The sequence below is a fragment of the Triturus cristatus genome, chromosome 2_2 (genome assembly GCF_964204655.1).
Source record: "Triturus cristatus chromosome 2_2, aTriCri1.1, whole genome shotgun sequence".
NCBI classification, from domain to species: domain Eukaryota; kingdom Metazoa; phylum Chordata; class Amphibia; order Caudata; family Salamandridae; genus Triturus; species Triturus cristatus.
In genome coordinates, this window is record NC_140582.1 from 1,035,355,280 (window position 1) to 1,035,370,450 (window position 15,171).

At 47.6% G+C, this 15,171-nt stretch overlaps 1 long non-coding RNA gene across 1 annotated transcript; it reads left to right on the top strand.

Annotated features, from left to right (window-relative positions):
* Positions 1-1,867: 1,867 nt before the first annotated feature.
* Positions 1,868-2,909, top strand: LOC146863110 (uncharacterized). Its single transcript, XR_014978554.1, has 3 exons — positions 1,868-1,988; positions 2,631-2,725; positions 2,849-2,909. It is a non-coding gene; the product is annotated as an uncharacterized LOC146863110 (long non-coding RNA).
* Positions 2,910-15,171: the final 12,262 nt, after the last annotated feature.

Genomic DNA, 15,171 nt, shown 5'->3' on the forward strand with positions numbered 1-15,171 from the left:
CATTATGTGTCCTCTGTTGCCCTCACACACCCCATAGGGTGGTGAGGACGACAAATTTGAACAAAACACTTCCCTTACCATTGACAGACTACACAGGAGGGGATATGAACACAGTGTTTTGTCTTCAGCTAGAAAACGCGCCAGACAACTTAGGAGAGAAGATATTCTTAAGAACACTAAGGTCAGGAACTCGGGAACAGAGAGGCTTTCCTTCGTTACTACACACTCTGCACTCAATCATGGAGTTTTCGAGATACTAGACAAACAATGGCCACTTCTGAGGGGGGCACCGGGAGTGAAAAACATCATATCCCAGAAACCATCGATGACATTCAAGAAAAGTAGAACTATCAGGGACAGTCTATGCCCTAGTTACGCGGCACTTAAAACACCCCTCAAACCAAGCTGGCTCCATAAACCTATGGGTTTCTACAATTGCAGCACCTGCAACATTTGTAGACAAGGATGTAACAAAACTATCTCTTTCAGATACAACACCAGTACACAGCACAAGATACGTAATTTCATCAACTGTTTGACTAACTTTGTGGTTTACATACTGAGATGTGGATGTAACAAGATCAATGTGGGCAGTACAGTAAGACAACTCAAAACTCGCATACAGGAACATCGCAGAGCTGCCCTTAAAGGGGACACTACATATGCCTTAGTCTCACATGAATGTAAGATTGGGGTAGACACAGCCAACTTTCGTTTCCATGGTATTGACGTGGCAATGTCGGATATCAGGGAAGGAAACAGGAAACTTACACTGCGACAACTAGAAGCTAGGTGAATTTGTACACTCCGATCAGCCACCTTGGGTTTTAATAGTGACAATGAACTGCACTACTTCTTATAGCTATGTACCCTGTTGCTAATTGCTTTCTTCCCTTTGACTTGCCTAACCATCTATAACGTTATTTGTAATATCGTCTCTACGAACTTTACAGGTTGCGGATTCCTGGATAGGATTTGTTCCTTCAATGATTTCGTTCCAGCCTCTATGACTGTTTTACCGGTACCCTTTCTCGCATTCTGTAAACAGTACCGTTTTTAAACGTTCCTTACACTGTATGCCATTTTTATTGCTTACCAGTGTGTATCAAACTTGAAAACATCGGAAGACATCTGCCATCCACTAGCTATTGTGGGGCACAAACTCGCCTGTTTTGAGACAATTTCCTTTTGTTATCGTTTACTATGTACAGAGTAAATTCTGTCAATGAAACTATATCCATGCTGTGCTTGTACGAACGTTTACATATATCCCAAGCTTAACTCTTGTCATTTTCCTGGTGTTATGTACTATCCACCGTTTTGTTATTGACTTTTTATGTGTCACCATCTCTTTTAATATTTTGGTTACCTGCTGAATGTTTATTTGTATTTGCTCTCTGGTCTTATCCCTACTTGCCTCTCCTCTCCTTCTAACCGTTTCCTAAATGAAACTGCACTTGAATGTAGATGCATCCTTTGTCATTACATACACTTATATGTTCTTTTTACCCCTCTTGGTTTTGTTCTTCTACTCCTATGCTTTTTGGTTTTGTTTTTGGCATGCACTATTCTTACTCCTTATTTATCATAATCTTCCCCTCTTTATTATTCAGGTTTTTTCCACATCTGGGTATCGGCACAAATTTTAAAATTTACTACCTATTTAATGTTTGCAATTTAACATGAGCCTACCGTCCTATACTACTAGTCTTTTTTCTTTGGAGACTGCAAATGAAACATTGTCTCTTTGCCCGTTATGTTTAGTCTTTCCTCGCCGGGTCCACCATTTGATTTAGTTTCTACCTTCCGACTAGATGGCTTCTATCACGGTCTAGTCTTTTTTTGACCGTCAAGCACCACACGTACCCGTGCTTCATCGCCATTTTCCACTTAAGTTGGGCTTTCTACTGTTACCGCCGCGTACTTTCTTTTACTACGACGATTTGGCATTATTGGCCCGTACCCTGACCTGAACCTCGACTTGACAAGTAAGATTTTTTGCGTGTTGCGTTTCGAATCTAGCCTTATGCTTATGTTTTTTTTACAGTGCGCCTTTATTAATGGTATTTAAAGCTTTCACTCGTTATACAGGTGACCCTTCCCCGCGTTTAAGTTACGGTGCCCGTTACTTTGAGCACCTTTTACTTATACGGTCGCTGCCCTAACTTTGCATTTAGACTGTTTATCCAAATTATGTGTCAGGCTAGTGCAAATAGTGTGCTTAACGTTTTTGTTCTGCCTCTGAACCACCTGTTAACAAGCCTTACCTCCACATATCCCTTACTGCTACTTTTTTCTACTTAGTCGCGTTGCTATCTACTCCACGCACTCTCTTACTATTTTACATCGAATATGTTTCTTTTGCTCATTAGTTGGCGCAAAGCTTCTGGCATGTCACAAATTTTTTCAGGTCTTATGTTGATTTTAAAATATACCATGTACACTGGTACCTACGTTAAGCTCTTACCTAGGGGAAGTTTGAGGTTCTCCACACATTTTGGATGGCCTTGTTTTATTAGCATTTAGCACTTCCTTTATGCATAATCATACTTGTTGACTGCATTCTGTTTTCTCTCCTCTATGGTTTAATTTCCCTCACTCAATTAGTCTGATCTTTTCTTCTATTTTAGAACTCAGCATCCTTACTGCGGATTTGCACTTAGGAAAGAAATTCGAGTCTCCTACACATTCTTTTTAAGAATACTTTAGTCTAACTACCTGAGAGGTTAGTAGAATCCCCTTGCTCCCACGATCTAGACTTATTCTTGTACTTAATTGTCCTCTGTTACAACCTTCTTTTTTTCCTTTTCTTTTTCTCTTTTTCTCCTCTCTTTTCTACCTTTTCCAGGTTTTGTTTACACTCTCCAAACTTCAGTACCATTCTGTACCTGAATCTCCACCTTACGAATACTCACGTAGGAGGCGCTGGCTCTCTATCTATCGTGGTAAGCGCTCCACTCCTCTTTTTAGCCCCTTCTTTTTTAGTCAGAATTTCAGTTGCTTGCTTTTTGTGATTTTCTTACTATACTGCTTTTCTTCATGTTTCACCTTCTTTAATAGGTGTTTGTTCACTGTGATTCTTCCAGCTTTTTCACCCACGAGTTTTGAGACACGGGTCTTTGGTTCATTATCTGGTCTTAAATAAGTTTAGTATTTCCTCACCATTTAAAAAGGTCCTCTTTCTATCTGGAGAATACTTTCTCACGCTATCCTTCACTTTTAGATCACTTTAGGGTGACACTCTCTAGGTGCACTAGTCCTAATTAAAGACCTCGTTTTAAATGATACACTATTGACAGTTCTTATTTTATTGTATGACCTTTGCAGCCCTGAAGAAGCCTTTTTGTTTGGGCGAAACGCGTGGGCTGCTCTGTATCAAGAGCACATCATGAATAAAAATCAAAAGAACACTAAACAACGACGTGAAGCTTCTATTTGTCTCTTCTGAATTGTTGTATTTACTTTATACTAGAAAACCCTTTCACTTCCTTGGAATGTTGCCTCTCATACCCCTGTATTAAACAAGTCCAGATCCTGTACAGCAAAGTCAAGCCGCCCCTGGTGTACGCAACAGCACCTTGCTGTGCAATTTCTCTTGCAGCGCTGCTGGTTCATTCCAGTGATTGAAGCTGCTCCTGGTCTGCAGGCACAGAGGTAAGTTGCTCTTCCCCCCTGGCAGAGGGGGAGGGTGCTGGTGTGATCGTTCATCTCCTGACCAGAGCTCATGCAATGATACTACGTCCTCTGCAGTGTCTTGGTGATCCTCTGGGAGTATGTCAGGTGCAGGTCACAGTGTGCAGACTCGACCCACAGGCCACTGCAGTAGTCCTTCAATCGGGGTGATGACCCGGAATCTTTGCCAAAGTGGTGCTAGCAGTCCCTCCTAACATATGAGGATACCACGCTACTCGTGATCTGGCACAGACTCTCCTTATGCGATCGTCCACACTACAACCGCATACCGGGTCACTGATTTTGGCAGTCACAAGTCAATCAATCAATCAATCAGTTAATTTGTAAAGCGCACTACATACCCGCAAGGGTTTCAAGGCGCTGAGGAGGGGGGAAGAGGGTGGGTGCTACTGCTACTGGTCGAAAAGCCAGGTCTTGAGTCGTCTCCTGAAGGTCAGCAGTTCTTCGGTTAGTCGTAGGTTGAGGGGGAGGGTGTTCCAGGTCTTTGCGGCGTGGTGGGAGAACGACGTGCCTCCGGAGGTGGTTCTGCGGATGCGCGGGACCGTGGCCAGGGCGAGGTCAGCGGAGCATAGTTTTCTGTTGGGTACGTAGAAGGAGAGTCGACTGTTGAGGTAGGCGGGCCTGTTTTGTGGAGTGCCTTGTGTGCGTGGATCAGGAGTTTGAAGGAGATTCTTTTGTCAGGTGGGGGTGATGTGGTCGCGGCGCGGGACGTCGAGGATCAGGCGTGCAGAGGCATATCGCAGTGAGTTGTGAATAGTTTGAATCAAACAATATGGAATGAGTACATGTTCACGCAACCAACTATATGCCCTGAAGAAGTTCCTGTGCTATAGGAACGAAACGCGTTGGCTGTCCGCTACCTTTAATAAATAAAAGAAGACTAAGAAATTTTGGGGAAAATACATATCAATCTGGACTTTGTTCTTTTGAGTGCACCTTCCGTTATGTAAACAAAAAAGATCAGGCGTGCAGAGGCGTTCTGGATTCTTTGCAGCTTGTTGATGAGCTTGGTCGGAGCTCCGGTGTAGAGGGCGTTTCCGTAGTCAAGTCTGCTGCTGACTAGAGCCTATGTGACTGTTTTCCTTGTGTCTGTCGGGATCCATCTGTAGATCTTGCAGAGCATGCGGAGGGTGTTGAAGCAGGTAGAGGAGACTGCGTTGACTTGTTTGGTCATGGTGAGTTTCGAGTCGAGGATGACTTCCAGGTTGCGTGCGTGGTTGGTAGGAGCCGGGGGTGTCCCCAGTGATGCGGGCCACCAGGAGTCGTCCCATGCTGAGGGGTTGGGCCCGAGGATGAGGATCTCCGTCTTGTCTGAGTTCAGCTTAAGTCGGCTTTCCTCCATCCAGTCGGCAACAGCCTTCATTCCCTGGTGGAGGTTGGATTTGGCGGTGAGGGGGTCACGTGTTGTCGGCGTAGGAGATTATGTTGAGGTCGTGCTGTCAGGCGATGCGTGAGAGTGGTGCCATGTAGACGTTGAACAGCGTCAGGCTGAGGGAGGATCCCTCGGGGATGCCGCAGATGATCTCGGAGGCCTCGGACCGGAATGGGGGGAGGCGGACTCTCTGAGTTCTGCCGGAGAGGAAGGAGATGGTCCAGTATAGGGCCTTGTCTCAGATCCCTGTGTCGTGCAGGCACGTGCATAGTGTGCGGTGGCAGATGGTGTCGAAGGCGGTGGAGAGGTCCAGGTGGATGAGGGCCGCTATCTCGCCGTTGTCAAGTAGGATCCTGATGTCGTCTGTGGCGGCGATGAGGGCAGTTTCGGTGCTGTGGTTGCTGCGGAATCCTGATTGGGAGGGGTCCAGGATGCTGTTGTCTTCGAGGTGACGGGTGAGGTGGATGTTAGCTATCTTCTCGATGACCTTTACTGGGAACGGAAGCAGGGAGATGGGCCGGATGTTCTTGAGGTCGCTCGGGTCCGCCTTGGGTTTCTTCAGTAGGGCGTGTACTTCCAGCTCACAGAGAAGTTAGCGGTCTTGAAGGAGAGGTTGATGACGTTGCGCTGGTGGGGTGCGATGGAGCTGCCGGCTTTGTGGTGTGGTGTGGTGTGGAGGAGGGTCAGACGGGGAGCCGGAGTGGATTGTGCCCATGGTCTTGATTGTTTCCTCGATGCTCACGTTGGCCCAGGTTGTCAGGGAGTCGTGGTCGATGGGGTGCGGAGGATCCGGTGTGGCTAGGCCCGTGGGGGTCATCCCGGGGTTGAAGCTGTCATGGATGTCGGTCATCTTGCGGTGAAAGAAGGAGGCGAGGGAGTCGCACAGGGCTTGCGAAGGTGGAATGTCGTTGGCGCTGGAGCTGGGGTTGGAGAGTTCCTTCACGATGTTGAAGTGCGTTGTTGTCGAGGCGGTCTTTGAAGGAGGTCCTTTTGGCGGTCCTGATGAGGTGGTGGTGGTTGCGGATGGCGTCTTTGTGGGCTGCACGGTTGTCCGGCGTCTTTTCGCTGTGCCAATTGTTCTCCAATTTCCGGCAGGTGCGCTTTGATGCTAGGAGTTCCAGGGTGAATCAGCTAGCTCTCTTGCTGGTGTCTCTGTTGGTTGGCTTTTTCAGTGGGGCTAAGGTGTTGGCGCAGTCGTCTATCCAGCGTCTGAGGATGCGTGTGCCATTGCTGGGGTTGGTGGGGTTGGTCGGTGGGTTGAGTGCGAGGTTTGTCTGTAGTTGTTCTTCAGTGATTTTTCCCCAGCAGCGGCGGGGGATCTGTAGGGTGCAGTGGTGTGTGAGGGGTTTTCAGAAGGTGAAGTGGATGCAGTGGTGGTCTGTCCAGGTGAGTTCGGAGGTGTGGCTGAAGGCGACATGGGGGCTTGAGGAGAAGATGGCATCAAGAGTGTGACCTGCGATGTGGGTCGGTGTCGTGACGAGCTGTTTTAGTCCGAGGTTGGCGAGGTTGTCGATCAGGGTGGAGGAGTTGGTGTCGTTGTTGTTCTCCAGATGATAGTTTAGGTCTCCGAGGAGGATGTAGTCGGTGGAGGTCAGCGCGTGCGTGCTGATGAAGTCGGCGATGGAGTCGCAGAATTGTGGTCGGGGTCCGGGCGGTCTGTAGACGAGGGTGCCTCTTAGGGTGGTCTTGGGGTCCGTGTGGATCTGGAAGTGCATGTGTTCGGCGGTGTTGAGAGTGTCGTTGGTGTTTGTTGAGACCCTGATGGTCTTCTTGTGGACGATGGCGATTCCTCCTCCGGCTCCGTTGGTGCGCTCTCTGCTGGTGATCTTGTACCCTTCGGGGATGGCTATGGCGATGTCTGGGGAGGAGGCTTCGTTCATCCAGGTCTCGGTCAGGAAGGCGACGTCCGGGGATGCGGTGTCGAGTCGGTCCCAGAGCTCGACGGCGTGTTTGCGTGCGGAGCGGGTGCTGATCAGGATGCATCTGAGCTGGTTGGGTTCCGTCATGGCGGGTGTCTTGGCGCCTTCGAGGCAGGAGAAGCTGCAGTTCCGGCAAGCGAAGGGACCGTGGGCGCGCTTCGGGGGGGCTTTGCAGCAGGTGTGGGTCCTTCCTGGGTTGAGAGCAACGAGGGTGCTGGCGTCGTAGCGGAGGCGGTCTTCATGGCTGGTGCGGGGACACAGCGGCCGCCTTTTAAGGGGAGGAGGGAGGAGCAGCTGGGAGGCGGGAGGTGGGTGGCAGGGCGGGGAGGGTACAGAAGAAAAAAGGGAACTGCGAGCAAGAGGGCACAGAGGGAAAAAAGGGAAAAATGGGCACACAGTGGAACAATCTAAATGGGCAGGCACACAGGAAACAGAAGAAAAAACTGGGCACAGCCGACACTGGGCACGGGGGGCACACAAGCGCTGGTGGAGCTGCAGCGGGGGGGAGCGACCTACCTGGCAAGGTCAAGGGTCGCTCTCCTCACCGCGCAGCGGCCGCCATTTAAGGGGAGGAGGGAGGGAGGAGCAGCTGAGAGGCGGGTGGCAGGGGTTAGCAAATGGGCGTGAGGGGCGGGCCGCAGGGGCAGCAGCGGCGGGAAAATGCGAGCAGGGAGGGTACAGAAAAGAAAAGGGAACTGCGAGCGAGAGGGCACAGAGGGAAAAAAGGGAAAAATGGGCACACAGTGGAACAATCTAAATGGGCAGGCACACAGGAAACAGAAGCAAAGCTGGGCACAGTGGACACTGGGCATGGGGGGCACATAAGCACTGGTGGAGCTCTAGCGGGGGGAGCGACTTATCTGGCCAGGTCAAGGGTCGCTCTCCTCACCGCGCAGCGACCGCCATTTAAGGGGAGGAGGGAGGGAGGAGCAGCTGGGAGGCGGGAGGTAGGTGGCAGGGGTTAGCGAATGGGCACGGGGGCGGGGCCGCAGGGGCAGCAGCGGCGGGAAAATGCGAGCGGGGAGGGTACAGAAAAGAAAAGGGAACTGCGAGCGAGAGGGCACAGAGGGAAAAAGGGAAAAATGGGCACACATTGGAACAATCTAAATATGGGCAGGCACACAGGAAACAGAAGCAAAAGCTGGGCACAGCGGACACTGGGCACACAAGCGCTGGTAGAGCTGCAGCGGGGGGGAGCGACCTACCTGACAAGTCCAGCGCTCCTAGCCCAAAATCATTTCATCGGTGACCCCCCTCCAGCATATGGGTTCACCGTGGCATGGTGATGCAGCGTGATGCTTCCCGCACAGTACTTCCATTATGGCTTCGAACAAGGTGGCCCTCTCCTAGCATATGAAGTTTGCAAAGCCTATACTGCACATGGGCAATGGCCCATTCAGTGCACAGCCTCAAACCTTGCTCAGGAAATCCTCGTGCCTGTCTCCCCATTGGAGCTCGCTCCCTTCAATTTTCTTCCCTCCTTCATAGGGCATATTGTTCAAACAGGCAGGCAACAGTGCTCCTGGATCCAGGGCAGGTGATCTTGGTGTCCTGAGTGATGCTCCCTCATCCAGCAGCGCAACTAGCAGGTCTTGGTTCCAAGAGGCAGAAGTCTTGAAGAGCATTCTTTTCACTCCCACCCATCTGGCTCCTTGGCAGATGGCAAATTTTTGGGGACTCAACATCCCTTTCTAATAGTCCTTTTCCAGAAACCAAATAAGGGTCTGAGTCTTTGAAGATTTTTGTTGGGGTACTGCTTCTTTTAAAGTGGACACTTCTCTCTTTCTTCTTTCCTCATAAAAGATGTCATTCATGGCAAGCATGACTCCAAAGCTGATTGTCCCACAACACAACACATGGAAATGGCCAGAGTTCACACCTGAATGTCAGCCACAGTGATATGCAGATCAAAGCATTAATCCCAGAACCCCACCCCTATTCTTTATGATTCCCTTATCAGTTCCATCTCTCTTCCTCAGATGTGTCCAGGCCCCTTGGACACATGTGGACACATATCATTGAATAAAGAGCAGTCTTTGGAAGTGTAAAGGGAGTCTCTTCCTTTTCCTTCCAGTGTGTGTCCCACCCAGCTCACAGGAATGCAGCAACACACAAATGTGTCAGGGAGGGTTCCTCTTTTTTAAAATGTATTTTTTTAATTTTATATGACAGGAACTCGACCAAAGGTATCAGAGTGCTTTACATGAGTACCAATTGCATTATAGACAGATACATACATTTAGGAGATTAAGTGATTTGCCCAGAATCACAGGATGTTGAGTGTCCCTGCCGAGACTTGAACCAGGTTCCCCAGCTTCGAGGCCATGTCCTTTACCCCTCATGTTTTCACCAGGCAGTCCGAAGCTTCCCAAATAGAATCGAGGGTCCTTCACGTAATGTACCATTGTAGGCACATTTTACTCCACTTACATTCACTGCGCACTTATTATCCAGCATTTGTACCTCCATGCACTGTACCCTTAGATGTACGCATGTTTTCAGCACACACACTCAATCTGTTCACACTGTTCATTACTGAAGCTGTTGTATATTTAACTAAAAAGTGCTATTTACAATCACACACACTCACTCTGTGCTCACCCTACAACACTGCACCTTCCTCCTAGGCATACATACACCCAAACCATGCACTAATCCTACATGTACTATTCAGTCCTGCTCTAGCCCTGTTCTGTACCCTTCCCAGGCACACTTACAACCAATGCAGTCACTACTTTTACGCTGCACAGTACTCCACATCTTCCTGATGTAAGCCAAGGGTGAATTGAACACACGGCAGCTGAACTTTTTAAAAGGTGAGTGAGCCTATATGCTTTACTTCAGTGACACAGCCTTTGGACACCCCTCACAGTCAGACAATATTACAATCTGTGAGACAGACCTACATCATGGTGCACACACATGATCCATGTTCGCGTATGACATCAAATCAGTATTAGGGATCCAGACACCAGTATAGTTGGGCAGTTGGGCACTCAAGGCAAGGGTACACGTCTCTTACCAAGCGGAGGACTTTTCTGTCTAAATATATGGTGATTAATCTTCCTGCTGGAGAGAGATTGGAGTTTTGTCTTTTGGCAGTGCTGATTCATGTAAATTAGCAGAGAGGGTTAATATGCGTGCTGCAAAGACCGTATACCATGCAGATCACAGAACAGTATTTTATGTGCATAGCTCAGTCGGCTACTGCTTTTGTCACAGTGATCCTTTTTTTACTTGCAATTCATAGCTTACAGTCGTAATCTAGCACATTGAGAAATTAACTGCCATCAAGGAGCTGCAGGTCTGTAAATTGTTGTTTTTCCCCAGTCTTTTGTTACCCAAATGTTGCTTAAAAGGGTTTTGGGTAGAAATTAGTAAAGTTAACACCAATCACTGTATTCCATTTGAAACCCTGAGTTTTTGATTCTCCAGAGTAAAAAATGGACATGTTAACCCTACACTTTTTATTGCCATTTGTCTTATGTAGAATCTTCTATTGACTGATTTACACACGTATGATTTATGTCTCTATGTGTGTGTGATGTAAAGTGCTCCGACAACCTACACTGGTATGAGAGATGCTATATAACAAATTAAATACATGGGAGAGAGAGGATACGGAGAAATGAGGATCATGTTGGAGGGAAATAGTGAGGGAATTATTGAAGGGCCCCCACAACGATTGTCATAATCTGGGGCACTGGTACATCCTCATCTACAATGCTATAAAAGTCAATACAATTGAATTTATAATGAAAAATGTGTTGTAGATTGCATTTTTGTCATTTGTTCCCAAACTTTCTTAGGGGGAGAACTCTCCATTCTCCATTGTAGTGGTCCGTACGGAGGCTAGTCTGACAAAATTTGTCAGGGCTGCTTTGGGTTCCCAGTACAGCCCAGGTTTACAGCCTGTTGCACAGTTTTAAAACTCTGAATTCGACCGGGCACAATAAAACTTTAGGTCACCCTTGAGGTAGGCTTCAAACATCCCTTACAGCAGAGTGCATTGTGTTTAAAAAGTTGGGCATGTGTTTTTAAGTTTTACATGTAATGGTGAGGAAAAACTGTTCAATTTGTTTTTAACTGCTGTAATGCCTATCTTTCACATTGGATACCATTGGGCTACCTTATGTCGCCTGCTAGACTCACCAGTGTGAATCTGTAGCCCCAATCCACAGGAACGATGAGAATACCCCCACTCTCTTGAGGCCTGTCCACGAAGGCGTGAACCTACATACACACTAGCCGTATACAGGCCCTGAGAGATGTGGGGACAAGGTATGGAAGCACTCCCTTGATTCCCCCAGTGGGCGTTTTCTGATGGGCACCGCAGAGAACAACCTGGAGCAAAAGACAGCAAAAAGGATAGTGGTTAAACCTTTTCTATAAGGAAGTAACATACAATCAGATGCTAGTGTTCTGCGCGCCCCCGCTTTCCCTCTTACCCACTGGACATCTCGATAATCTTTAAGAAGTGACTCAGCAGGGTCTTGTGGGATGCGTTGAGCAGGTAAATACTCGTAGGCAACAAGAGCAGGGAAAGTGAAACACCACTTGTTAGAAATGATTGGGTACAAGTGAGGGCTACAAGTAGTAGTTCTAGAATTAACCCAGGAGATTATAGTCAGAAAGGATATCCCAGGGCTTAGAATAGGGAATAACCCCTACGCACACCATAGGGGTCGAGAAATTTAATTGAGGATCCTCAAAAGAAATTTCAACAGTGCGCACAGCGCATGTACAAAAATATCGGTAATCGCACTCTAAGCGCGGCGTGCGCGAATACTAGAAACAATGAATTCGCCCGCACTCTTGCTCACGCTTATGGCGCTAGGACTGGGATCGCTCCACCGGAGCTTCGTAGCCAAAACAACAATGTGGCACACAGACGTGGTCGCGTACTTAATAAAACGTACACGCGACCGCGAGTCAATGAAAGAAAATAGCGTGGACCAATGTTGCAAACAACAATGTTGCAAACGGACGTGGTCGCGTTCTAAAGGAAACTGACACGCGACCGCGATTCAATTACAAAGAAAATAGAGCGGGCGGGAGTTAATAAACAACAATGTTGCAAACAAACGCGGTCACGTTAAATTGACACGAGACCGCAAAATAACACAAAAAAGGGATAAGTAGGTTTAAACGGATTACTGCCTAGACTAGGGTTCGCACTAGAAGAAGGGCAGAGAGGGGTTCAGGAATCCGGAAACTCAGCAGGGCACAGCTCAGGGACCAACGAAGCAACCAGAAACACGAACAGGAAGGGCGCGGACTCTGGAATCAAAGACTCTGAAAGCCAAGCACCGGTTTCCTGTCAGTGGGAACTATTTAAGGAAGGGAACAGGTATAAACTCCTCCTACTGAAGCACACTAAGGGAGCGTCTAAAAAGTGCAGGTCCTGGCTATCTTTTGTCCCTGAATCCCAGCCAGTACACAAGAGGCATGTCGAGTAACACCTTATTACATTTAATAAGTGCTAGCGTTTGATTGGGAGCAGGTAGGAATGTCATGTTTGGGCTCAAATTAATTGTAGTTTAAAACCCTCTTTAATGGTAAAGTCAGATTTTCAAGTCACAGTTTTGAAAATGCCACTGTCAGAAAGATTTTTATTAGACCATTCTGGAATGGTCTAATAAAAATTCCATTCGGATAGATAAAAGAGTAGACTGTTTGTTACTCCATGAGTAGTAGGAGTGTACGGTAGTATGGAGCCGGGTTCATTGTTTTGTGTTCTGAATTTTGAATCGCCCTACCCGGTCCTTTGGGCTTAACCCCTATAGGTGTTTGCAACTGTCAGAAAGGTGGCATTTTCCTGCCCTATATATTTTGTACCTGCTGTCTGATTCCTGCGTCACATGACTTCTAATACCTCAGCTGTTGGACTTTCTGCATTCCTCATAGACAGTGAGACAAAGGCGGACAAGGTTTTGGCAGGATGGGCAATCCTGTCAGGAATGGGTGAGGTGGAACGGTAACCTGCCTATTTACATTTGAAATGGCTGACTCCAGCACACACACATGGACCTGACACCCGTCTTTTGTCACCTCAGACTACCTGGAGCCTTGGCAGGGGAAGGAAAGAACTTTCCAACGCCAGAAGTGGGGAAAGCCAGGATTTCACCCTCACTTCAGAGGTACTAGGTATAACAATTGTACCCCTTCAGTGCACTCCTAGACTTGCAGGTTACAGAAGAAGGACTGCCTTGTTCTTCAGAGGACTGCCCTGCTGCTTGAGGCCTCCCTCCTTCTGCAGAGAACTCGCCTGCCGCTACCAGAGGACTGCCCTGCTACTTGAAGTCTGCCTTGTTCTTATGAGGACTGCCCTGCTGCTTGAGACCTGCTCTGTCCCTTCAAAAGGAAGACTTGACCTGCTCCCTTCATCCCAGGCTAACCTGAGTGACTCTAACGGTCAGTTGGTTACTAGAGGCCTACCTGCAACTGCCCAGCTGACCTGCTGCACAGGACCTGGCTGGAATTGCAGCTGGACATGCCTGAGCCCGGCTGGCCTCTGCTGGAGTGAGTCTCCTATCCCCAGGATGGTGCCTTCCAGGGCCCTGGACCCTTGGTTGGCATCAGAGAGGACTCCTCCTTTCCTAACTGAAGGTTCCATCAAATCCAGCGTGAAGTGATGCATAGTCTTGCAAAGCATTTCCACACAGCGCATGTGGACGCACACATCACACCTGTTGGATCTGATTTGCAACCGTTGTGTAGTTTGACACAGAGGCCTTTTGGTACCTATGGGTAGTAGAGCACTTCAAAAGCAGACAGTTCATAATTTAGACAGATCATACATTTCAGATTTTACTGTTACCACGACATACCAGAGGTGGGGCAAATTCTAGTCTCATGAGAAATGTATCCAACCTGTTTGAGTTCAATTTTAGTGTGGAACACATTGCTGGCAAGTATGGCTATAGGGAACATTGTTGGTCCAAACTTTCCATTCCCTATTAAAAGAACACGTCATCCTTGAGTGGCAAGGATTGTGGGGCTGCTTCAGTTCTGATGGGTAAAGTTGGTCAGGGAACTCATCAGTGTGATTGATTGGGTTAGCATCATGAACAATGACAAAATCCTACTAGAAATTCAGAAGTTTGTCTTAAGTAGTTCTAGAGACGGTTCTTAATCCAGTGGCATAACACAAGGCCCTGCAGCTCATGTGGTGATGGGGGCCCCAAAGCACTTCAGAAGGGCCCTATTCAGCCCAAGGACAATTATTACTTTGTGAGATATGGGTAACTCAGGGGCCCCTCTACACGTTCTACAGAGGTCCCGAACGCTATACGTTATGCCGCTGCCTTTACCCACTGTTTTGTACATTTTTTTCTAAAATCAAAGATGACTTAATTTGTGAAGGGAAAGGTTTATTTAAGAGATACAAACTTGCTCCCCCGTAAAGCCTACAATCTGATATTATTAACTTTGCATTTAGGTGTAATCTGGATGAAACTAGTATAACGAAATTTTCAGGCCTCATTATTGGTCTTGTATAATTAATCGGAAAAATGATGGTAAACTACCAGCAGAAGTAAAGGTCGTTTTGTTTCAAAAGGTCATTGGTGGCAATTAAACACTATGCTTGTGTAGGAAAAGCTTTCCAGCGATAGTACAGTTTTGGTGGTCGGGATGAAAAGTGCAACTGTGAGTAAACCTTTGGCAGCAGCTTCCAGGCAAACTATGGGGCATATCAACAACAACCGGCGATAATTATCGCTAAGCGCACTTAGCGCTAGGATAATTATCGCCGGCTAGCGTTGATTTTTATCGCTGAGATAGCGTGCTATTAGCAAAGCTTATCTCAATAGCGATAAAAATCCTCACGCTAAGTGGCTAACGTGAGATTATCGCTGGAAACCCAGCGATAATCTCACGTTAGCTTGTTGATAGGGACAGACAAACTTAGCCATGATATCCTCCTTCCATAGGATATCATGGCTAAATCAGAAAAATACCAGACGTAAAAAAGCAGCGTTAACCGCGGTTAGCGCTGCTTTTTTTGTCTCTAACAGGGTTAGCGATATTCTTGATAATAGGAGAAATGTCGCTTAGCGACATTTCTCCTATTATTTTACTCTGGAACGCCCCCTTTGCATCTCATTAGAGATGCAATGGGAAGCGTAGAGTAAAAGGGTGCTAACATGCCAATTTGTAAGTTAGCACCCTGTTGTTGATAGGGTG